Source organism: Dipodomys merriami, unplaced genomic scaffold, assembly GCF_024711535.1.
Source record: "Dipodomys merriami isolate MVZ:Mamm:240054 unplaced genomic scaffold, mDipMer1.0.p SCAF_1873, whole genome shotgun sequence".
Lineage (NCBI taxonomy): Eukaryota > Metazoa > Chordata > Mammalia > Rodentia > Heteromyidae > Dipodomys > Dipodomys merriami.
The window spans coordinates 52,725-78,146 of NW_027203241.1; the positions used below are offsets into that span (position 1 = coordinate 52,725).

The following is a 25,422-nucleotide window of genomic DNA, read 5'->3' on the forward strand; positions in this document are numbered from 1 at the left end:
AGTGCTCGGGCTTCAGTTCAGGCCCTGAGACTAGGCCTGACCTTGTAGTCTTCAAGGATGGTGAGCTTCACTTTCCCCCACAGTGCAACAAAGTTACCCAGTCCTGAGTTGGAATCTCAGAGGTGGCAGAAAAATGGTGAGAATTCTGAGCCAGGGTGTGCTATTGTTATTATTATTATTATTATTATTATTATTATTATTATTATTATTATTATTATTATTATTATTGCCAAGCATGGGATTTGAACTCAGTTCATGACAACTCTGCCTCAGCTTCAATCACCTCAGGCTGGTGGGCTCCCATGGGCTTGTAGCCGATCCTGGGATCCTAGGCTCTAAAACTTTGCAGGAAAAACTGACAGAAAAATGACAGGAAAAGATGACAGAAAAATGACAGAAAAAATGTCGCAGGATGGATTTTTTATATTTTCTTGTTTTGCACGGTGACCATCCTGGGTCTGAATTACACGGCTGCAAATGGTACTTCACCTTGCATTGGAGAAGGCTAACGGCCCATCAGGGAAACCATAGGCCCATGCGGCAAAATAGGCCCTGAGCTTGAATCCTGGTCCTGACACCTACCAGTGCGGGGAGATCCCAAGATACTTGTTCCTATGCATGGGAATAACAATGAAATGTTAGCAAACGCATGATTGAATGAGAAGTTTCTGCGTGTATTGGTGAAGTCCAAAATTAGAGGCAGTGATCCTAGGACAATGATTCATCTTAATGAATGGTTAATTAAGCATGAAAAGAATACTATTCCTTCAATGGTGGCATAATAAAGTCCTAAGAGTTAGTAGGAATGTAGTTGATGTCATTGAATATTACGTAGATATCTCTGGCACTATGTACAAATATATTTTTTTTGTTGTTCTACCACCTGTCTATCCATGTATGGCTATTTTGTCCACTCCTGCAGCTCAATCTCAGGGTCTGGAAATGCCCTGGCAGCTTCATTGGCTTGAGGTTGCAGTTTTGACACACCCATTCAGGGTCTGAATTGGGTCTGCTAGGCCCTGAGTTCAGATCCCAGCACTGCCAACAATTGGATCATGGAGTAAGAAGCTGAGTGTGATACCTGTTTTCCTTTTCTCTGAGAGTCCTGGGTGTCAGACATGATGGAGAACACATGTGCAAATCTAGATACTATGTGATGGGTTGTCATCAATATCATGAATGGAATGTGTGTCATCAGAGTCAATAAAAAATCTCATATCTAAAATATACTGGGAAATCAGAAAATTAAATCGCCCAACAACACATCCTCAAAGAAACAATTGCCCAATAAAAGAGTGGGCAAAGGACTTAAAGAGAAACTTCTCTGAAGAGGAAAGAAGCATGGCCAATAGACACATGAAGAAATGCTCAACCTCCATAGCCATAAAAGAAATGAAATCAAAACAACATTGAGATACCACCTCACACCAGTTAGAATGGCTATAATCAAGAACTCTAATAACAACAGATGCTGGAGAGGATGTGGACAGAAGAGAACCTTACTGCATTGTTGGTGGGAGTGTAAACTTGTTCAACCACTTTGGAAAGTAGTATGGAGGTTCCTCAAAAGACTCCACATAGAACTCTCCTATGACCCAGCAATCCCACTTTTGAGCATTTACCCAAATGTTTACAAACAAGACCACACTAAAGCTACCAGCACGACTATGTTTACTGCAGCACTATTTACTATAGCTAAGATATGGAACCAGCCCAGATGCCCCTCAGTAGATGAATGGATCAAGAAAACGTAGTATATATACACAATGGAATTCTATGCCTCCATCAGAAAGAATGACATTGCCCCATTTATTAGGAAATGGAAAGACTTGGAAAAAATTATATTAAGTGAAGTAAGCCAGGCCCAAAGAAACATAGGTCCCATGGTTTCCCTTATTTGCAATATCTAGTATATGTCTGGGTCAAGCAGAATAGGTCAGATAAGGTGATGTTAGGGAAATGAACCCTAAGATATGTACTCAAATGATTTTTCTCTCTCTTGTGATTGTTTCTAACACATGTATAATATTATTTCTTTGTTGCTTTGTACGTCCCTCTCCCACAGTATAACACCTGCTTTCACTGTATTTGATGTCGGTATAATTTGTGGAGGGAAACAGGAAAAATTAATCGTTTAAATAGGGATACAGGTGGACCCATTGCAGCAATGAGATGTACAAGTCGTTATGTCAAAAATGAACTTTACAACATTGGTGCAGGGGGAGTGCGGGGGAGGAGCAGGGAGGATTGGTTGGGGGGGTGAGAGGGAACATGGGAAGGGATGGGAAGTGGAAACAAAGGAGGAGGCTACAATGCTTGATATGAAATGTACTCATTATCTTGCCCATGTAATTGTATCCCCTATGTACAGTATTTTCACAATTAAAAAATGGAAAATAAATGAATAAAACAAAAATACAATAAATAACCAATACAAACAGGACATGGACTGAAAATCTATATGTAAGTAGAAATCTTACCTTTACAATATATATAAATAGAATTTTTCCAGGGCTGGGACTTTAATTCATGCCTAGGGACCAGGCCTCACTTTCTTGTCTTCAAGCATGGTGAGCTTCCCCTTCGTCCACAGTGCTTCAGAGTTACCCAGGCCTTAAGTTCAAAATCAAAGGTAGGAGAAACAGCGTGAATTGCAAGCCAGGGAGCTAATTTTTTTCTGCTTTTTGCTTTTTTTGCCAAGCATGGTCTTGAACTCAGGTCATGGTAACCGTGCCTCAGCTTTCATCACCATAGGCTGGGGTGCAGCCGCTGGAAACACAAGCTATCCTGGGATCCTAGAACTTCAGGCCCTGTGCAACGGGGGAATTGCACAGAAAAAAGTGGCAGGATGGCATTTTTACATTTTCTTACTTTGCAGTATGGCCATCTGGGTCTGAGTGATCTGGCTCCAAAGCATACTTCACCTTGCATTGCTGAAGGCTTGCAGGCTACTGAGGAAGCCATAATCCCGAACAATGATTAGCCAAGCACCAGTGGCTCTCACCAGTCCTCCTTGATACTTACAAGGCTGTGATAGGAGGATCATGGTCAAAGTAACCCTAGGCAGGAAAGTCCTTGAGACACCTGTCCAACCTCAATGCCAACAAAGCCAGATGTAGAGCTGTGTGGCTCCAGTGGTAGAGGGCTAATCTTGAGCAAGAACACCTCATGGACTGTGACCAGATCCTGAGTTCAAGGTCCAGGACTGGCAAAAACAGACATACACACAATCTGTGCAGCCATCTGGCTAAAGCAGGTCTCCCTCTTGTCCCCAACTGGATTGGACAGACTTTCCTGGTAAAGGAGCTGCTGTCATGTTGACTAGGCCCATTTGGTCTGCATCCCAGGATTCCAGGCACACCCCCATTTTTTCATCATTCTTTTTCACCAATGGGATCCAAGAATAGTGGACATGCCCATATTACATGCTTCCCAGTAGCACCTGGAATCCCTCTGTTGGGTGACACCACTATCAGCAGTTGAGGAATGTAGAGGTGGCTGAGTGGTGAGCAAGAGACTCCAGGTGACTTTGAGGTAGAGTAGGAAACGATGTCCTAGTCAGTGAGTGGGAGAATAGAAGATTTTCTAGAGCCTGGGAATGTGGCCAGCCCAACTTTCCCGTCCTGGCGCTCAGATGTCTGAAACAATAAGAATCAATGAGAGAACTGTGGGCAAAAAGCTGCCACAAGAACACCAGCAGTATCCTCCCGACAGACCTGAAACATTCAAGAAAACAAAGAACACGAAAAAGGGAGGGATCCCCAAGACAAACACCACTGGGGAGCGAGATTGAATGGAGAGTCCAGCGAAAGGTGATGCCGACCATGGGCCTACCCTGACTTTGGACTCAGTCACAGCCACCAGGGTCCAGAGTGTCAAGGGTCCCAATCCCACCAAGGATCCACAGAGGTGCTACCTGCATATGGTGCCCACCCTGGACCACAGAAAAGAAGAAACCAGGCACTCTGTGCCAAGATCCAACCACTGAAGTAGGGAGACAGACCCGCAGGGTCAATGGGAGTAAGAGAGGGAGAAGATAGACCAGATACATGCAGCACCAAAAATGGAGGTAGAAATCCAAAAGGCACCCATACAGCGGTTGGTTTCGGCAGAAAGCGATTTACAATGTGCACTGGCCCAAGTGCAGCAGGCCGCTGATGACAGAGAAAGGGAGCATGAAGCTGTCACCAGCTGCCTACAAGCTACAGAGTGGCGTGTGGCAGAGCTGGAGATAGTGGCTTCTCTGGTCACTGCTGCAAAGGAGAAGACCAAAATGTTCCTCAAACAGCTGAATGATGTGATCCTTCAGCTCGAGGAAAATACCAGAAACTTTGATGACCTGGAGCAAGTGAACACAGAGTTGCAGGAGAAGGTGGAAGTGCTGTAGATACAGAGGAGCAACATGAAGAAGAGAATATGCAAGTTCCAACAAGCGCTGGAGGGCATTAGGTACTGAAGATGGAGTTGAATAACCTGGAGGAACAACTTCATATCCAGGTCCAGGAAAACCAGTCTCCGTCTTCAGAACGTGGAGCAGCAGGAGCAACTGCAGAGACTGGAGGAGAAAGCCTAGGATCAGCAGGAGACCCCTGAGACCCCACGATATGCATGTGTGTGGGATAGACAACCGGAGGAAAAGCTGGCCCTGCTGTGGGACGCTCTCCACCGGGTGAGCAGTGAGAAGGAGGAGCTTGCCAGCATCCTGGACACAAAGCAGCAGATGAAGAAACATCTGCGGGAGCAGTAGGACTGCTCAGAGAAGAAGATAGAGAAATGGATAGTGGTGGCTGAGAGAGAGAGAGCCAAGCAGCTCAGGAGCAGCAGGAGCAGTCCCTGGGCCAGTGCAGGAGTTCAGAACCTCCTGTGAATGGCACATTGTCTCCAATGAGCGACTGTGGTCTGAGAAGGAGGCCCTGCAGCAGCACTTAGAGAGGCAGATCCAGCTGCTGGAGCAGCTGATGCAAGTGAAGGGCTCAACAAACTGGAGGGACCAGGTGGTGTCCCCGAAGTGGCAGGACACTCTCAAGTGCCTGGAAGCCACCAGATCACAGGAGGAATGCCTGCAAGCCCAGCTGAGCTTCCTGGCTTTCCCTGGGGAAGGGGAAGGGATGAGCCCTGGAGAAGCAAAAGGTAACTAGGTGAATCCCCCCCACCACATGTGACCATCACACAGGATGGAGAGGTTCCCCAGACCAAGAGTGACATGGCTCTGAGAGTGCTCTTGGAGGATGAGATCCACAGGGGGAAACTCCTGACCCAAGAATGGTGGGCTAGCTTCAGGCACCCCATGGCCAACCCAGCAGCTCAGTGCCAGACTGAGCTGGAGCCACAGACCCTCATCCATGACCTGCCTGATGAGGTGGACTTCCAGAGTCCAGCAGGTGAGCTCCACCATTGATGCAGCCAGCTTTTGGCACACATCCAAACTATCAAGGAGTCCCTCATGGTGTGTAAAGAGCAGATGTTGGTCCTGAATGAGCTATGTTGGGAAAAAGCCCAGTGCATGCACTGGCTGTCTCAGGAGAAGATCGAGAAGAGGAGAGTATTTAGGAGCTGCTGTCACTCCTAGCCAGGGAAAGCACAGACAGCAGTTTCCAGATGCCAGCACAGGCTGAGCCTCCCATCCCCCTCCCCAACACTGCTTCAGAAGCAACTTGAAGACAGCATGGAAACTGCCAGAGGAGAGGTCAGGGTTCCCGACCCCATAGTGGATTCCCCCAAGGAGCAGGTCCCGCCCCAGATGCCCCACATCCAGATCTGCCCACAGCTTCCAGGCTCAGGGGAGGAGTGCTCTCTCACTTTCTCCGGTAGACTGATGTAGATGACGACTCTCTATGTGACATACTGACTCTCAAAAGCGTTGGCAGCCACCAGAAGTAGGTGACCAAGTGGCTTTCTCTCAGGCCTCCATCTGCCGGGCAACGGGAAGGTTAAACTGGGGGTAGGGTAGGGCAGAGGCTGAAGGGAGTTGGCCCAAACTCAAGGGACATCTAATGGCCTATTGGTGGCCCATTGGTGACTTCTGGCATGCTAGGCAAACACTCTACCACTGATCCACATTCTCAGCTAGGATGATTTTTCCCCCTCCCAAACCCATATGGCCATTCCTCAGATAAATAGGAAGTAGGGGCTAGGATTAATATGAAGCACAAGTCTGGTTCAACCCAAAATATTCCCCTGCCCCCTCTTCCCACACCCTGAGTTGAAGTTTTTCTTCTACCATTGAGGGATGAGAGAGGGAGGGGGGAGTCCCAAGAAAATACCAACAACAGTGGCCCCCTGAGTCCCACATCCTTCCCCACACAAGTGGTCCTCCAGATTCCAATCTTACCTGACTCAATGTAAAGTCTAAACTGTCTCCCTACCACTGCAAGGCTCAGGATGAAATAAAAGTCAGCCCAGGCCTCAGCCCACACCCAAAGTGGAAGCTCCTAGTCCCAGACCTACTTCCACCTCTGACTGCCCCTAGTTAGGCCACACCCACCACTCACCACTATGATGGTGGTGATGACCTCATGGATGGATTCCAGGAAGAAGGTCTATGGCAAAGAGCAGAAGCATCAGGGTGAGCAGGGCAGAAGGAGGTGGGGTGATTGCTCTGGGATCTTCCTTGGAGCCCTCCCATCCAGCCAGAACCATGCTGACCCAAAGCACGAACAAGGCCAGGGGGTGAGACGAGATGGAGGAGCACAGGATTAAAGGAGGTACTGCTTTGTCTTGGAGGACTTGATTAATTCCAATTATAATTAATTCCAATTACATTTGGCCCATGACAATCCCAAAGACATCATGCAATGCCTCTCCGTGTTGTTGTTGGTCGTGAAGGCTGTCCCTGAGCTCTTTTTCTCAAGGCTGGCACTCTACCACTTGAGCCACACTGCCATTTTTGTTTTCTGATGGTTCATCGATAAGAGTCTCATACACTGTCCTGCCCAGACTGGCTTGGCACCATGATCCTCCAGATCTCAGCTTCCTGCGTAGCTAGAATGACAGGCATGAGCCACCAGTGCCCAGTATGTGATGCCTTTTGAAGGCATCTTGGCGAGTCTGTAAAGGAGCCCCAAAGGGCCTGGATAGACGATGACCCAATCAAGGAGCCGGGATGGGGGAAGGTTGACCTTCTAGCCATTCTGTTCCTCCAAAATTGAAGATGCCAGGTGATGTTGTATGCACCAAACATCTGGGCCAGCAGCCACCAGGCTTAGTGGGGGAAAAAGTAGAGAATACCCAAAGACTGCAGTGTAGAAATCTCTGATTTTGCATATATGTGGTGTGTGTGTTTGTGTTTGTGTGTGTGTGTGTGTGTGTGTGTGTGTGTGTGTGTGTGTGTGCAGCCCCACTTCCTTTTTGATGGTTAATTGTAGGTATGAGTCTCAAGGACTTTGCTGTCCATGGTGGCTTTGAATCATGATTGGGGGCCCCAGGGAAGCAAGAGTAAACACAAGTGACAAGTACAATCCCTATTGTGGGCCACTCCTGCCCCCTGGTGGCCACACACGGAACATGCGGTCTCATGCCATTATCCTCTAGAGTTCAATTTGGGCAAGTTACTAGGGCCAAGCTGACTTTTGCTCACCCTGATTGCTGATGCCTGAGTAGGTCTGTTCAACCCTAGGCCCAGAGAGCTCCAGGAGGCCCAGCTTTCCAGGGCAACAGGGAAGGGAGAGGTCAGCTCCAGGCTGAGCTAAGAGCCTTTGCCCACGGATACCCTAACTTGGCCTTACTTATCACCATAAGACCTGTCAGAGAAAAACCCCAAAAAACAAAATTGGATCTGTGCCTCCAAGTGTTAGAGCTCTAGCATTGAACCAAAGAGCTCAGGGACAGGGCCCCCAAGCTTTTAGTTAAAGACCCCCAGCTGACTTCCCTCATAAAACACAGCTTGTCTAAATGTGAACTGGTAGGATTTGTGACGTGTTTCTGAAGAATGGTGATACTGAAGAAAGCACCCTAATTCTAATGACAGCTGAACTTGTGACATACAGCTATGTGCTGAGTCCTTCACAGGGCGCTATTTACTGGGTCCTTCCCTCATGGGAGTTATATGCTGAGTCCTTAAAAAGATGCTGTTTGCTGAGTCATCCCAAAGGGTGCTATGTGCTGAATCCCTGAGAAGAGTGGGCCATCCTGGTTTTTTTTTAAGGGGGCTTTTTACTGAGTCCATTACACAAAGTATTGTACTCTGAGTCCTTCAAAAGTTGTGGTGTGTTAATGCATCCTAAAGGGTCCTGCTATGTGTGAGCCATTGAGAAGAGAGGGATGAAGTGTATTTTGAGTGCTGTGTGCCAAGTCCTTTCCATAGGGTGCTCTGTACTGTCCTTCAAATGGTGCTGTGTGCTGAGAGCTTCCACAGTGTGGTATGTGCTGAGTCCTTCAAAATTGTTCTGTGTGCTGAGTTTATCTAAGGAAGCTGTGCACTGGGTGTTTTACACAGCGTGCTTCAACACAGATTGTGATGAGTCCCTGGGAAAGAGTGCTATGTGCTGAGTGTTTCAAAGCATGCCATTCACTGAGTCCTTTACACTGTGGGCTATAGACTCCCTCCTTCAAAGGGTGCTGGGTAGAGTACTCAGCATACTACATGCTGAGTCCTTCAAGGGGAGCTGTGTGCTGAGTCATTTACACAGGGTGCTTTGTGCTGATTTTGGAAGTGTGCTGTGTGCTGAGTCATCCCAAAGGGTGCTATGTTCTGAGTCCTTGAGAGGTGGTTATCCCCAACAATCACACAGACACAAACACAAACACACATACACACAGGAGTGTCACCATGCAACTGCTTGGTGTGTGGAGTGGAGGGGGATGGAGGAGAGTCTCCTCCAGCGGTGGGGCTGAGGGGAGATTCGATCCCCTGGGCCGGTACTAGGGGTGGGGGTAATGTTGAGCTGAGGTAAGGCTGCAATTGCCATGGTCCAGAAGCCTCAGGGCCCAGTCAGGGCTGCAATTGTGGCCAGGGGTGGGGGGTGGGACCCAGGGGAGGAGGGGGCGGGGCCCAGGAGCACACTTTGGTGGCAGCAATGGCCAGGAGCTCCAGGGGCATCGGTGTGTGTGCAGCAGGGGTGGGTGGCCCAGGAGAGGAGTGTGGGGCAGAGAGAGAGCTGGGAGAAGAGCGAGCATGAGCACTAGCACGCGTGGAAACGGCTTCAGTGGCTGGCGGGTGCTCCGATCATAGTGTGGGTCCTGGCCGGGAGCGCAGAGCATGTGGAGCTGCAAGGCACGCACATCGCCACACGCAGCCCCTCGGAGGCGCCCAGCCATGGTGGCCCTGAGTCTGAGGTCCCGGTGCGGGGAGCACGGCAGAGGCAGTGGCTGCTGAGGCGGCGGCGGCCACAGGTTAGGAGGCCGCTGAGTCTGCGGTGGTGGCTGAGGAAGAGCAGAGGCTGCGCACAGCTACACCACGCGCCCGCGCTGGGTTTCAAACATGGCGCTGCTGGCTGGGACCCACGGAGCCTCTAGCAGTCACCTGGCGGAGATGTTGCGCCCCTGGCCTGCTGGTGGCCCTGACTTGGTTCCAGCCCTCGGTTCTCAGACTCCTGGCGCCACACGGAATCGCAGCCTACAGCTTCTTCCAGCAGCACACTTGAGTGGCCGACCTGAGCTCCCGCACTCCACAACCCCCCCTGTAAACCCCATCCCCCACTCTACCCTTCCTCCCCACCCTCGCGGCCCAGACCCTTGCCTCTTGCCTCCCCATCCTGCCCTGCCTGTGCCTCCACCGTGCCCCACAGTCTGTCCTGGCTCTGCCACAAATGCACCCCAGGGGTGGGGGGTGGAGGTGGGTGTCCACCTGAGGATCCCACCCTCATCCCTAGTGGCCAGTGTTCCAGGAAAAGGGGAGCTGCAGGGATGGGGAGGAGGGGACACCACAGAACCCCTGGCCTGGAGCAGTGGGAACCACACAGCTGTGCATCTGCACCCTACCTCTCCCTGGTGGGAACCTGGTGGCTTTAGTCAGAGGTGGGGAGCTGCACCTCCACACCTACCTTCTAGGTTCTTTTCCCTTTTGCTGGGCAGGGGTTGTTGGATGCAGAAGATAGACTCCGTTGTTGTGTGAGCCCTTGTCTTCTGCGCTCAGTCACCCTTTCACCTGAGGTCATTCCCAGAAGAGCCCACTACAGAGGTGAGGGCACTGGGGTCAGATAGAAGGTGGGTATTTGGGAGAAAAACACACCCCCTCTGACACACATATAACCGGCCTGTACACCAACCCCAGCATTCAACAGTTCTGACTGGGTGATCACATTTCCCAGTTCTGCCAGCTTCTGCTAGTGCTACCAGTCCATCTAGTCTCCTAGTCCTCACCAAGAATTTGCCACGTTGCCCAGAAGTATGTAGGAGGGAAGTAGGGAGTCCATCCATGTATATAGCCTTTAGGACCCCATCAAAGTCCCCAACAACGCCCCCACCCCAGGTCAGACACCTTTCTGGAGGCACCTGCTTTGTTTTCTGTCCAGGCTCTGAGAAGCCACGTGTCTCGGAACTCCTTCACCCAGCATCCTGGTCTAGGGTTTTGGTGAATGGGGAGTCAAGGCTTGTTGTTACCAATGGGAAGGGTCTGGCCCTTCTGCATTATGAGAGCATTGTTCCCCTTGGGTGAGATCCCTTGGTTCTGACAAGGGAACCCCTGTGCTCCAGCTAGTACATTGCCCAGGTGAGAAACCAACAAACTCAGGAGAGACACTGCTCTGAATCTGTGTGTGTGTGTGTGTGTGTGTGTGTGTGTGTGTGTGTGTGTGTGTGTGTGTGTGCGTGTGTGTGCGTGCGAGAGAGAGAGAGAGAGAGAAAGAGACAGAGAGAGAGAGAGAAAGAGAGAGAGAGAGAGATATAATCTTTCTCATTGTACAGTCACCTTGTCTAAAAAGAGCAAAAGCATTTTATTTGTGTGTATGTGTGTATTTGTTATTCTTTTTCAATTAATGTCCAGTATGAGCCCAGCCATAATTTTTGTTTTCTCTTTCACCGTTTCATGGCTCCTTTAGAGAAGGTCTCAGTAGATGTTCCTTTCCACCTCTTTCTTCCCCTTTTCTGCAGCCCACAGTAGCTGCTGGACCTGCGTGGGTCTCTTCTAGGAGGCCTGTGTGAACCGCAGACCAGAGTGGACACCTGCCCTTCTGTCTTTAGCCAGAAGGCTCATGAGGCTACTGTGATCACAGCCGCACTCTTCCAGCCAGACAGTCTGCTCTGGTGTGTATAGTTGGAGCTAATTCAAGGTTGGGAATGAGTCTGCCAAACATAAATAGGGAATTAGATGGGAGGTAGTAGGGCAGGGGCTGTGAATCTAGGAGGGTCTGGGAAGTGATGAACGGTGTGACATAGCAGATGGTTCACCACGACTGAGGATGAGAGGAGAATCTTACCCAGGGTATTGACCATGTAAGTGGGCATCTGGGGAGGGGGCTCCGTCCCCCAGTGGTGGCGTGGATTCACTCTAGGGGCAGTGCACTGGTGGGTAGTCCTACCTGGAGTCCTGCAGACTCCAATCTGTGTCCCTCCTGGGCTGTTTCCAGCTAGGCAATGGTAGGCAAGTGTTTGCCCCTGCTGGAGCCTGCTTGGTATCAGGACATGGCTGTTAGCTAGGGCTCTCTGAATGCCATTTTCTGTAACCTACTGTAGGCTGTCTGGAAGGAAAAGGGGACCACTGACTTTGGAACCCTTTAAGTTTGATTGGGACAAGTTGAAATGCCAGCTTTTCCAGGGTTTTTTCCTTGAAGCTGGCAATTTCTACTAATGCTTGGGATAATGGGTCAAATGAGAAGGACCATTTCAGCCACCAAACAATGATATTCAAGCAGCACAAGCAGAGTTGCGGAGCCAAATGGTCTCCTGATATGCACGCCGTGCCTTGACTGCCTTTCTCCAGCAGCTGCCGATTCTCCTCCGGCTCTCTCTAGGGTGATCACTACATTCGAGAATGTTGTGGGGAGCAGAGATTGTGACCTTGCCATCTGCAGCCTGATTGCTGTGAGCAGAGACAATTCCCAGGACCTGTACTGGACTCTGGGAGATTCAGAGACCCAGGATGCCTCAGGGATCCTTTTCTGCAACATGAAAATTGGGGGCCGGATATGGTGGACCATCCAGTCTGGCACTAGGGAGTGCAGAGGAGGCCCCTTGAGCCAAGCTTTCAACTCAGGACAACCTTGTTCACAGCTGAGTGGGGAATAGAGTGCCATACAGCTGGTCAGTGGCTGGACAGAGATCTTTGAGAAGATAGTCATCCTAGAGACCCCAGAATACAGTGAGTACATGGCTCACGTCCTTGGAACCAAAAGAGTTAAGTGCGGTGGCACCAGGAGGGTGGGAAGAGGGAGGAGGGAGAACTGTGGGAGAGCTACATCAGGCTTTACCCCCACCCAGGATGCTTACCTGAGTTGGATGGGACTTTTCTGTAGTATTGTCATAGACAGATGCTCATCTATTTATCTAACAAAACGTTACAGTGTGTGCCAGTTCCTGGGGGAGAGAGAGTTGGAGTCATACACGATGAAAGGTTCCAGTGCTGGTTCCACAGCACATGAAGAAATCTTGGTTTGAGCTGGATGCTGGTGCCTCACACCTGTCATCCTAGCTACTTAGGAGGCTTGAGACTCTTTATCTCCAACTGACTACCAAAAAGAAAATGCCAGAAGTGGATTAGCAGCTCAAGCTGTAGACTGTTGGCCTTGAGTAAAAAGGCTCAGGGACAGCACCCAGGCTCTGAGTTCATGCCCAGGAGTGACACAAAGAAAGGAAAGAGAAAGAGAGGAGGGAAGGATGGAGGGAGAAAAGGAGGAAAGGAAGGAAGAAGGGAGCATGCAAGCCTTGGTTTGGAGTCCCTAGATCAAGGGAGCCAACCATTCACAATCTCTGTGGGGACAGTTCCAGAGCCTAAAGCTAGTGTGTAGGACCAAGCCACTGACCCATTCATGACATCAGCAACTTCATGACATACAAATCTGAGTGGTCGCTGACTGCAGAGGGAAGTAGCCTTGGGTAGACCCTAGGACTCAGGGTGGGTCACAGAGTTTCAATTTCCCCTGGCTCATGGAGTTTATTTTCTGGTCAGATAAGAAGATACTGTCCAAGCGCTAGGGAGGTATAGGTTGAGGGAGTGTCTAGAGGGGGGTGGCAAGGGATTAGCAGGGAGATGAAGAGGGAGGACAATCCCAGATCCAGTGACTCAGGCCTAGACCATCAGTGATAGAATCTTCGACCCAGCCACATGGCTATTAAAAGTCCTGGCACTCTGGTTTCACCATTGAAAACCTGGCTGTCGTCCACTGCAGGATGCCTGTGCAGTACATCCATGGGCACTGGCACTTTTGCTGGCTCAATCTGAAGGTGACACCCCCAGTGTTCATTCCTCGACCAGAGACAGAGGTAAGCGTGCCACTGGAACAGGACACCCAGGGAATGAGGGCAAGAGTCAGACCCGTGTTGCCCCCAGACTTCCTCTAGGGGATTCTACGGCCCCCTGACTGCCATTCTCAGAGGTAGAGGTGGGTCTCTTTGCTGGCTCACCCTTTAGTCTAGATGGCAGATGTGGGAGGGGCCGACTGAAGGTTGAGGCTAGTGGGAAATCAGGAGGCACTGGGGTGGGAGCAGGGTTGTTTCTTTGAGGATACTCACAACCCAGGAACATTCCTGAGATGGATCAGCCCCTTTCTCCTCCCTGAGAGAGAGGGACCTAGAGCCCTCCAGTCTGCATCCCTTGGCTGAGAAATTCATTCATTCCCATATCCTTTGTTTGGATAACTAGATCTCACCTGACTGCCCAGTGTCAAGGCAGGACAGTGAGAGATCTTGAGTCCTTGATGAGGTCATGGGATCCTCAGTATGGATTGTACTTGAATGTCCTGACTTGGTGCATGGTCAGTCCCATCTCAGCCTGCCATGATCTAGTACATAGAATCTAGAGACTCAGAGCAGGATGGGGTCTATTCTGTGAGTCTTGAGTATTGTGTGTGAGCTTTGAACTCCCGTGTGCTCACCTGCTTCCTTTTCTTGGGTGTGTCTATGCTAGAAAAAGCTTAAAACTAGGGCCTGGGTCCCATCCCTGGTTTCATGCTCAAAGCTAGCACTCTACCATTTGAGCCACAGCTCCACTTGCAAGGTTTTTGGGTGTTTAATTGGAGATAAGAGTTTTCAATGACTTTGCTGCCAAGGGTTGCATCCAACTGCAGTCCTCAGATCTCAGTCTCCTGAGGGGATAGGATGACAGGCATAGAAAAGCCTCTTTGGCCGGGTGCCAGTGGCTCATGGCTCTCATCCTAAGTACTCAGGAGCTGAATCTTAGGATCATGGTAAAAGCCAGCTTGGGCAGGAAAGACCCTCAGACTCTTCTCTCCAATAAAGCACCAGAAAACCGGAAGTGGTGCTGTGGCTCAAGTAGTAGAGTGCTGGACTTGCGCTGAAGAGGTCAGGGATAGAACCCAGGCCCAGAGTTCAAGCCCCACAACCAACAAAAAGAAAGAAAGTAAAACATCTTTGCCTGCAAAGGATGGTGGAGGTGTGTTTGTGTGTATGTGGGGGGTGGGGGGAGGTAGTGGTGGTGGTAGACATTTAGTGCCCTGCTCAGTCATCATTTTAGATGGATTGTCCCAAACTCTTAGTTCACGGCAGCCGATTCTTGACCACAGGTGAAGCTCTGGGTTGGATGTCCACCATTGGACCTAAGTCTCCTCATAGGACAGTTGTGAGTAAATAAGGGACTAATACAGAGGTGTCTCTGGAGCAGGGCCAGGCACAGAGGGAGCAGGTGTCAGATACAGTTCTCAACAATTCTGTGAGCATATGACAGGAAGTTGCCGGGAAAGGGCTCAGATGGGGTCTGTTATTAATCAAGCAACAGGTGTGGGATTATGAAACAAAACATGGCTGCCTTTCATCATTACCCTGTCCCCATGCGGAAGGGATTTTTCACTCTATTCATTTTTCCAGCTGGGGAAAATGAGTCATGGAGAAGCCAGGTGACCTACTCATGACCCCAGCTGAGAGGAATCTTGGCCTGATTTCTCTGCCAGGCTTCCTAGGACCCTGTGTGTTATTCAGTCCCTTCTTGTGTGGGAAGTCCACTTCTTGTCATTTGTGGGGATTGAATTCTGGGCCTGGATGCTATCCCTGAGCTCCTCAGAACAAGGCTAGTACTCTACCCCCTGAGCCACAGCATCACTTCCGGTTTTCTGTTGGTTCTTTGAGGATAAGAGTCTCACAGACATTCCTCTGGAGCCAGCTATGAACCACCATCTTCACATCTCAGCCTCTTGTGTAGGTAGGATTATAGGTCCGAGCCACCGGCACCTGGCTTAAGTGTAATTCTGGACCTCTGTCTCTCTCTCTCCCTCTCTGTCTCTTCTCTCTCCCTCTCTCTTTCTCTCTCGCAGGAATTGGTAGAATGCTGGAGGAGGTGGCCCAGCATTCCCATGTGGCTGGAACCCAAGGTGGCCCTCTCATTCTGGAGGTGGGCTGTGGGTCAGGAGCTGTTTGCCCAGCCTGTTGAACCAGCCCCTTGAGGTAAGCCCCTCTGTGCCCTGGCTAGACCGTGATGGTTATTCATTGTCTATCCCATCAGTCCTTGCCCACATCCCTCTGCTACACTGTTGAAAGAAAGTGGATGAGAAGGTGTCGCCTTGTCCCCCTGCCAGCACAATTCCGGGCCTCTGACCTATACCCCCACGTATCTGACGAGACCCTGGGTATAAGACAATAAAAACACTCTGTGTGTACTACGCTTTGCTGGGGAGTGTCGTTTTGGTTAGGGTGGCGGGGTTCAGAGGAAAGACCACAGACCTGACGCCTCCCGGGGGGACATTTGTTCTTGTGACAGAGCCATGTCATTGCTGTGGATAAGGACGAAGCCTCCATCAGACTGACCCAGAACAATGCTCAAAGATAGGTAGGTTGTTGAAGTATCAAACCCACTCATGTCTGCTTCCTACTCCCAACAAGGAGGGGTAGTATAGGTAGCCTGGCTCTGGGCCTAAGGGATTATAAATGGATGGCGGCAGTCAGGAGCTCATGGCTCCCACCCATCATTCTGGCTCTTTGGGAGGCTGAGATCTGATGGATGTGACTCAGAGCAGCCCGGGCAGGAAAGTCCAGGAGATTCTTATCTCCCATAAACCACCTAGCTCCCCAAAACCACACACAAAAAAGCCAGATGTGGTGCTGAGGCTCAGTTAGTAGAGCCTCAACCTTGAACAAAAGAAGCTAAGGGATAACACCCAGGCCCTGAATCCAAGCCCTAGGACTAACACAAACATAAAATAAATGAATAGTGTACATCTTTTTTCTGACTACCAAGAAAGATGTATTCAGTTTTCTTGCTGGTACATGTAGCCAAAGGTAGGGGCTCACTTTCTTGTTCCAATAACCCTCTCCTTCTCTCCTTTATCTGTCCAGGCTTTATCAGTGCAGGACAGAATTCGGATCATCCCCCTGGATGTGACCTTAGGTACCCTCCCTCATCCACCTCCCTTGGGGTCAGGATCCTGGATGCACTCCCTGCTGGGAGGAGGAGGCATCACGTAGATGAGGATAGGTATCCCTAACACCCACACACACAAACATCCCTAAGCCAACTCAGACTAGCCTTTTCCAAAGACATTTTATCTGCCTGGATTAACCGACCTAGGGGAGGAATTTGATCCCCTGTAACTGATTATTTTAACTTGGGCTTGCTAGTTCACAGGAGATAAACGGAAGCAAACAAAAACCAAAAAGCCTTTGGTGCCCGTCACCTCTGGCTCAGGGTCAAGCCTGACATCCTGGTGACTTGGGATGCAGAGATCTGAGGATCAAGGATCAAAGCCAGCCATAAGCTGGAAAGCGAGAGAGACACTTCTCTCCATGGAACCACCAAAAAGCCAGAAGTGGAGCTGTGGCTCAAGTGGTAGAGCAGCAGCCATGAGCAATAAAACTCAGAGAAACAGCTCCCAGATCCTCAGTTCAAGCCCACAAAAAGAAATGGCCCTGTCATGTTGCCCACAGATTGCCCAGTCCTCGAGCCCCTCTCACGGAGTGTGATACAACACCTGCCCCTGGGTGGTGTATCAGGGCCTTCAGAAATCCGGTGGTGGAATCCAGGCCTTCCCCTTCATGCATTCTCAACACACACTGGCTGGAGGGCAGAGTCTGACAAGGCTGGCAGCCTGCACAGCGGAGAGGCTCCAGCTTTTCCAAGGTGATCAGAAAGGGCTTCTTGGAGACAGCACTTGAAAAGGGGTCTTGCTTAACAAGGAGGATCTGTAGGAAGCACAGACAACAAAGGTGCTACAGATGATGGGCAACATAGCAGAGCGTGTTCATTTCCAGCCAGGGCTGCTGGTGAGAGACTTGGTATAGATGTGCGAGACTGTCCCAAGACAGGCCCGAGGGATCACAGAAGAACAGCTATCCAGGGCTGGGATTGCATCCTAGAGGTAGAGCTGCCTAGCACACAGGAAAGCATGGGTTCAATTCCTAGGTCCTGCATACACAGTAAAAGCTGGAAGTGGCACCATGGCTCAGGTGAAAGGGCACTCCCCTGTAGACACAGAAAGTCAGGGACAGTGCCGGGCCCTGAGGTCAGGCCCCAGGGCTGTCACCATAAAACACTTCTCCCAGGGACCTTTCGTGACAGGTAGATGCACTGAATCTCTTAGTAGATCCATCTGTGCTTTGTGTCTCCTTTGACAGAGGGGAGCTGGACACTCCTTCTGCCCTGGGTACCCCTGGGCCTGGTTATCAGCAACCCTCCCAACGTCTTCCACCGGGACATGGCGCAGCTGGCCCAAGAAGTCCTCAGGTATCGGTTGGGTGGGGCACGGGGACATAGGGCAGGCCCCAGAACTCCTTGTGGGTCTGATCCACCCTGGAAGACCAGGCAATCCAGAGGAGGCAGATGGGAGCTTAGAGGGGGTTAGTGATGTGGAGTGGGCCCTTTAATCCCCATGACCCCACCCAGATTCTAGCCTCCCTTTGCTTTCCCTGAAGGAGGTAGAGGGGTGTCTAGGTGGTAGTGTCTAGAGAAGGACTAGGTGGAAATTCTGAAGGACTAGACACCTTAAGCCATGAGCCAGTGGCTCACACTTGTCATCTCATACCTGTCATCCCACACCTGTCATCCTGCCCACTCGGGAGGCTGAGATCCAGAGGATCTCATTTCTCAGCCAGGCAGGAAAGTCCCTCCAGAGCCTCATCTCCAATCTCCAACCCGAAGTGGCACTGTGGCTCAAGTGTTAGAGCACTGGCCTTGAGGAAAATTAGACATCAGGGACAGTACCCAAGCCCTGAGTTCAAGCCCCTCAACCAAAACAAAACAAAAAAAAATTCAGAAACCGAACAAGAAAGAAAGACACCCCTTCCTTGCTTGCAAGAGATGGTGAAGTAGTAGTGTTTCTGTGGTTCTGAGACCAGATGCTGACCTCACAGTACAGACATTTCTAATAAGTCCCCAGGTTTACCCCAGTGTGAAGCCAAAGCAGGGTAGGTGGTGCCTTACCAAGAACTCCAGAGGTTATGGCTATGGCAGACAGGGAGTGGGTGAATGGGATCTGGGGTGGAATGGTATTGTCAATTATATGCTCTCCATCCATGGAAGAATGGTTTTGGATGCTGGTGACAAAGTCTGAAGTGTAGGGTTACATTTGGTTTGTGTCTTGATGAGTTGGGTTTTCCCTTGGTATAAGAAGGTGGCTGCATAGGAGGCTACAATGCTTGATAAGAAATGTACTCCTTTTATGGCTAGGGAGGTTGAGCATTTCTTCATGTGTGTATTGGCCATACTTCTTTCTGCTTCAGAAAAGTTTCTCTTTAAGTCTTTATCCCACTTATTTATTGGGCAGTTGTTTCTTTGAGGATTTGTTGGTGTGGGATCTAATTTTTTGAGTTCCAAGTATATTTTAGATATGAGACACTTGTCCATTGTATGGCTCAGTGAAGATCTTCTCCCAATCCGTAGGCTTTCTATTGGTCTTGCTAGCTATGTCCTTTGCCATGCAAAAGCTCTGCAACTTCATGCAATCCCTTTTCTCCAACCTTTCTTTGATTTGTTGTGTTTCTGGGTCTCTATTAAGAACATTTTGGCCTGCGCCAAGGAGACCTAGGGTTTCTCCTATTCCATCCTGTAATGTTTTCCGAGAGTCTGCTTTGACTCCGAGGTCTTTGATCCATTTGGAGTTGATTCTGGTGCAGGGTGATATATAAGGATCTAGCTTTAGTTTTCTACAAGTAGTTAACCAATTTTGCCAGCACCATTTACTGAAGAGGCTGTCTTTCTTCCATTCTATTTTTTTAGCTGTCTTTCTTCCATTCTATTTTTTTAGCTCCCTTATCAAAGATTAGATAGCTGTAGTTCTTTAGGTTCATTTCTGGGTTTTCAATTCTATTCCATTGGTCCTGAGGTCTGTTCTTGTGCCAGTACCAAGCTGTTTTGATTACTATGGCTTTATAGTAGAGGTTGAAATTTGGTATTGATATTCTTCCAGCAGGGTTCTTTCTGTTGAGGAGCGTTTTTGCTATTCGGGGTCTTTTATTGTTCCATATGAATTTTTGGATTGCCTCTTCTATTTCCTTGAAGAATGAGGTTGGAATTTTGATAGGTATCACATTGAATTTGTAGATAGCCTTGGGAAGTATTGCCATTTTCAAAATGTTAATTTTTCCAATCCAAGAGAATGGGAGTTTTTGCCATTTTTGGCTTAAGGTGTCTAGTCCTTCAGACACCTTAAACCATGAGCCGATGGCTCACACCTGTCATCTCACATGTGTCTTCCTGTCCACTCAGGAGGCTGAGATCCAGAGGATCTCATTTCCCAGCCAGGCAGGAAAGTCCCTCCAGATACTCATCTCCAATCTCTAACTGGAAGTGGCACTGTGGCTCAAATGGTAGAGCACTGGCCTTGAGGAAAATTAGACATCAGGGACAGTAACCAAGCCCTGAGTTCAAGCCCCTCAACCAAAATAAAAAACAAAAACCAAACATGAAAGAAAGATACCCCTTCCTTGCTTGCAAGAGATAGTAGTAGGGTTGCAAATCAAAACAACATTAAGATACTACCTCACCCCAGTTAGAATGGCAAAAATCAAGAACTCTAATAACAACAGATGCTGGAGGGGATGTGGACAGAAGGGAACCTTACTTCATTGTTGGTGGGAGTGTAAACTTGTTCAACCACTTTGGAAAGTAGTATGGAGGTTCTTCAAAAGACTCCACATAGATCACCCCTATGACCCACGAATCCCACTTTTGGGCATTTACCCAAATGTTTACAAACAAGACCACACTAAAGCTACCAGCACAACTATGTTTATTACAGCATTAGTTACCATAGCTAAGATATGGAACCAACCCAGATGCCCCTCAGTAGATGAATAGATCAAGAAAATGTTGTATATATACACCATGGAATTCTATGCCTCCATCAGAAAGAATGACATTGCCTCATTTGTTAGGAAATGGAAAGACTTGGAAAAAATTATATTAAGTGAAGTAAGCCAAGCCCAAAGAAACTTAGGTCCCATGGTTTCCTTTATTTGCAATATTTAGTATATATATGAGTCAAGCAGAAAAGGTTAGATAAGGTGATGTTAGGAAAATGAACCCTAAGGTTTATATTTAAATGTTTTTTTTTTTCTTTCAAGCATTTGTTTCTAACACATTTATAAGATTATTTCTTTGTTGCTTTGTATGTCCCTTGCCCACAGTACAACCCCTGCTTTCACTGTATTTAATTGTGGTATAATTTGTGGAGGGGAAGGGGAAAAAACAAGTCATTTAAGTAAGTATACAGGCTGACCCTTGCATCAATGAGAAGTACAAGTTGTCATATCAAAAAAGAACTTTACAACTTTCGTGGGGGGGGGGGAAGGGTTGGTTAAGGGATAGGGGAAAGCTGGGAAGGGATAGGAAGGGGAAACAAAGGAGGAGGCTACAATGCTTGATAAGATATGTACTGCTTATCTTGCCCATGTAATTGTAACCCCTCTGTACAGTATTTTCACAATAAAAAAAGAAAGAAAGAAAGCTGAAAAAAAAAAAAAAAGAAGTTGGTTGTAGCCGGGCACAGCCAGTGGCTCACAACTGTCATCCTAGCTACTCAGGAGGCTGATATCTAAGGATCACGGTTCAACGCCAGCTTCGGCAGGAAAGTCTGTGAGACTTTATCTCCAATGAACCACCAGAAAATTGGATGTGGTGCTGTGGCTCCAGTGGTAGAACACACAACTTCATCTGAAGAGCTGAGGCCCTGCTGGCAGGCCCAAAGCTCAAACTCCATAACCTACAACCAAACAAAAGGTAGCTGAATTTTCTGCATAACTGTACAGTAGAAATGCCATGATGTGTTGTGAACCATTCCAGACATGTGAGAGGCTCTGAGTTTTGTCTACAGTTGGTCTATGATGGTAGTGCCATCATCTCTGGGGTGGAATATTCAGGGTGCTCAGGGACTGCTGAGGCTTTGGGCTACCAGTGTGTATGTCTGTGTGTTCGTGTGTGTGTCTGTGTGTGTCTGTGTCTGTGTGTTTGGATGTAGAAGACCTGGGTCTTGAACTCAGGGCCTAGGTGAAGTTCCTATGCTTCTGTGCTCAAAGTTGGTGCTCTAACACTTGAGGTACAGCTCATTTCTGGCTATTTGTTGGTTCATTGGAGATAAGAGCTTCACAGACATTTCTGTGCTGGCTGGCTGGCTTTGACCTCAACCTCCTGAGTAGCTAGGATGACAGGTGTGAGACACCAGTGCCATATTTGTGTGTGTGTGTGTGTGTGTGTATGTGTGTGTGTGTGTATGTGTGTGTGTGTGTGTGTGTGTGTGTGTGTGTGTGTGTGTGTGTGTGTGTGTATTTTCCTCATCTTTCTCTGTCCGCTTCCTGGGTGACTGTCTGCCTCTTTCTGACCTCGGATGGTGGTCCTTCTCCACACCACCCTTGCCTATAGCCTCCTATCTGGGTCTACAATGAGTCCTAAATTGCCAGAGACCTGAGTTCAAACTTTTCTTTGGGGCCCAAGTCCAGATGTCCAAATCTTTGGCCTCCTGCAGGGGATTCTGGGTCAGCCAGGCCAGCTGCAATAAAGTATTGCCTGTCTGTGGGTGGGGAACTTAGACATGGGATGTCCTGCCCTTTTCCTCTTCTAGACCTCTGGCTGCATGTCCCTCTCAGCAGGCTGGCAGTGAGTGGGGGAAGGGAGTTGCCAGTGGCTCTGGCCAACTCCAGCTTCATAGGGGACTGAAGGCCACCCAAGCAAGAAGGATTCCGGGCTACATTGGAGGTGAGGCCAAGATGGCTTGGAAGTGTCTGTTGGTGTCTAGGAAATGTCAACATACATTATCGCAGGCAAGTCAATCTTCCAGCCTTAGCTGGGCCTCTCAAATCCTTCTAGAGAATTCTGGATGCCCAGAACACTGAGGCACAGACTTTAGATTCCAGGGCCAGGGAATTGGGGTAGGAGAGACTGGTATGGCCAATACCTCAATGTTCTAGGCATTAGCCTTGACCTTGGTAGGCCCCCATTGTGTACGTTCACATCTTAACACAGAGCTGGCCAGAAACAGGCCACTTGTGGTGGGGCTGTAGAAGTGGCAAGAGTGGAAGTGAGATCTAGGATGACCAATATCTGGATTTAGGGCCTGACGGCGGGGGCGGGGGGGGAGGTGAAAGTGTCTTTTTTAAAAAAAAATCTCTAAGAGCTGGAACTCAGGGCCTAGGCACTGAGTTTCCTTTGCTCAAATCTAACACTCTACCACTTGAACCACAGCTCACATTTCATCTTTTTTAGTAGTTTAGTGGAGATAAGCGTCTCACGAACTTTTCTGCCTGGGCTGGCTTCAAGCTGCCATCTTAAGAGCTCAGCCTCTTGAGTAGCTAGGATTGCTGGTATGAGACACTGGCACCTGCTAAGGATGTTAGTGTGTGTGTGTGTGTGTGTGTGTGTGTGTGTGTGTGTGTTACCAGGGCTTGAGCTCAGAGCCTAGGTGGTATCCTTTAGCTTGTTTGTGGAAGGCTCATGGTCTACCAGTTGTACTACAGTAGCTCTACTTCTCAGCTTTTTGGTGATTCATTGGAGATAAGAGTCTGCCCACCCAAGCTAGCTTTGAATCTTGCTTGATCCTCATGTGTCAGCCTTAAGTAGCTAGGATTATAGGCATGAGCCACTGGCATCCAGCTGCAAGGATGTCTCTTCATACTGTCTTCTGTTCTAACAGCTGTCTACTTGCCCTGGCCTAGATCTCTGATCTCCACATCAGCTCCCAGCAGCCCTTGACTGTGTGGAGAACATAAAGCTCAAACCTGCCAAATATCCTATTACTATGTTCTCACCGGAGGGTATGTTTCCTCTGAAGCCTGGAGGAGAAGGGGGAGGAGGAAGAAGGTTAGCTGTAGATGGGAGCTAGGCTGGGAGAGAGGTACACTGTCTTAGCCAAGAAGGAAAATGTGGCCAGATGTTAATAGCTCATGCTCTCATATTCCTAGCTCCTCAGGAGGCTGAGATCTAAGGATTGGCATTCAGAGGCAGCCCAGCTCACTTTTCTTTTCTTTTTTTTTCTGGTATCAGTAGGATCTTTTTTTGTGTGTGAAAATATTGTACAGAGGGGTTACAATTACATGGGCAAGGTAATGAGTACATTTCTTATCACCAGCTCACTTTTCTAAAGTGTGTGAGACTCTCCTTTCCCAGTAACCACCTGAAAGCTGGAAGAAAAGCTCTGCCTCAGGTGGTAGAGTTGTTAGCCTTGAATGAAAAAGTGAGGGACAGAGCCCAGGTCCTGAGTTCAAGCCCTAGTACCAAGATGTGCCCATGCACACACACACACACACACACACACACACACACACACACACACACACACACACACACACACACACACAGGTAGGTTGTAATGATGAGTTGAGCTAGAACTGGGGGCAGTCGAGAGGCACAGTCATAGTAAATTCTGGACACATAAGTTATTTCTCCCCAACTCCTTCTCGGGCTGAGGGGTCTGGGCCATAGCAGTAAATTCCATGGAACCGGCACCTCCATCCATGCATAGGGTACAGGACCAAGGGAAGAACACGTTTTTACTCGGTGCATGATTGCAGACCTTCATCTGCCGCTGAACATTGTTGAGGAAAGCAGGGCTCTGAGCCCTGGGACTCTTGGGATAGCCACTGCTACAAGCAGCAGCCAGCCACCTGTGGATTCCTGAGCCTACGAGTCTTTCATGAGCCCAACTCAACACCCACCCAAGGTGTGCTTGACAAATTTGCCCCCGTGAGTAGGCATTACCTGCTGTGCCATCTTGCAGATCTTGCCCCTCCTGGCCCAGAAACCTGGTCTGAAATGTTGACTTACTGCTCAGATCCACACTGCACCCATGACAGTTGCCATTCTGATGCCATTCTGGCCCATGTCCTCCGTGCCCCAAGGCTAAATCCTTCTCTGATACTTTGGCCCGCTCTGTAGGCAAAGGTTCCCAAAGAGTGGTGCTTTCAAGACTTGTAAGACATGTAGATATTGGGAGACCCTTAGGGGCCCACTGGAAATTACTCTGCCTAGAGCCACAGAGTGAGGTTCAAGCAGGACAGGTGTTGCTCATGGGGCTAGAACTCTGGGCCTGGGCACTGTCCCTTCAGCTTTTCAGCTTACCACTTGAGCCACAGTACCACTTCCAGTTTTCCTGTGATTCATTGGAGATCAGAGTCTCCTGGACTTTCCTGCCCAGGCTGGCTTTGAACCATGATCCTCAGATCTCAGCCTCCTGAGGAGCTAGAAGGATAAACATGAGCCAGCAGCACCCAACTGATTTGGACTTTCACCACAGTGGACTAGGAACTCCTGAAAGCTTTTCTTTATTTTTTCTATGCCAGTACTGGGGCTTGAACTTAGGGTCTGGGCTCCGGTCTCTTTAATTTTTGCTTCAAGTCTGGCACTCTACCACTTGAGCCACAGCTCCATTTCTGGCTTTTGGTAGTCCATCGGCAAGAAGAGTCTCACTAACTTTCCTCCCCTGAGCTGGCTTTGACCCATGATTTTGATCTCAGTCTTTTCAGTAGCTAGGATTTACAGGGGTTGAGCCACCAGTAGCATTGGGCTAGAAGCTTTTCTTAAGCAAGTGTTCTTCCCTGCATTTGCCCTGACTCCTCCATGTAAAGGAGGCCTGAGGGTAAGGAGCTGTGAAAAATAGTCTTCCAGCCACAGGAAATTGCTGGGGTCCATGGTGAAAAGCCAAGCTCATCTTCCCCCTTAGCCCCATTCTGGGACCTCCACCCTCTGCCCTCCCTGTGGCTCAAGTACAAACCTTGACCCAGCCTTGAATGTCCTGCAGGACTTGTGTGAAGCCACAGAACATTCATTCCACCCACACCACCTATTCTACACCACACCTCAGGAAACTTTGTGCATGTTGTACCTTCTGCCTGAGGCTCTCTATCTTGTTCCACATCTTAGAACTCCTGTGGAATTTTGGCACTAGTTATATCACCTCC

At 49.1% G+C, this 25,422-nt stretch overlaps 1 long non-coding RNA gene across 2 annotated transcripts; it reads right to left on the reverse strand.

The window, feature by feature from the left end:
* Positions 1 to 436: 436 nt before the first annotated feature.
* On the reverse strand, positions 437 to 6,437 carry LOC138830278 (uncharacterized). Of its 2 annotated transcripts, XR_011372964.1 has the most exons (5): positions 6,332 to 6,437; positions 5,800 to 5,911; positions 3,443 to 3,638; positions 2,481 to 2,613; positions 437 to 612 (listed from the first exon to the last, which is right to left on the reverse strand). It is a non-coding gene; the product is annotated as an uncharacterized lncRNA (long non-coding RNA). The 2 variants fall into 2 exon arrangements; XR_011372963.1 differs by lacking the exon at positions 5,800 to 5,911.
* Positions 6,438 to 25,422: the final 18,985 nt, after the last annotated feature.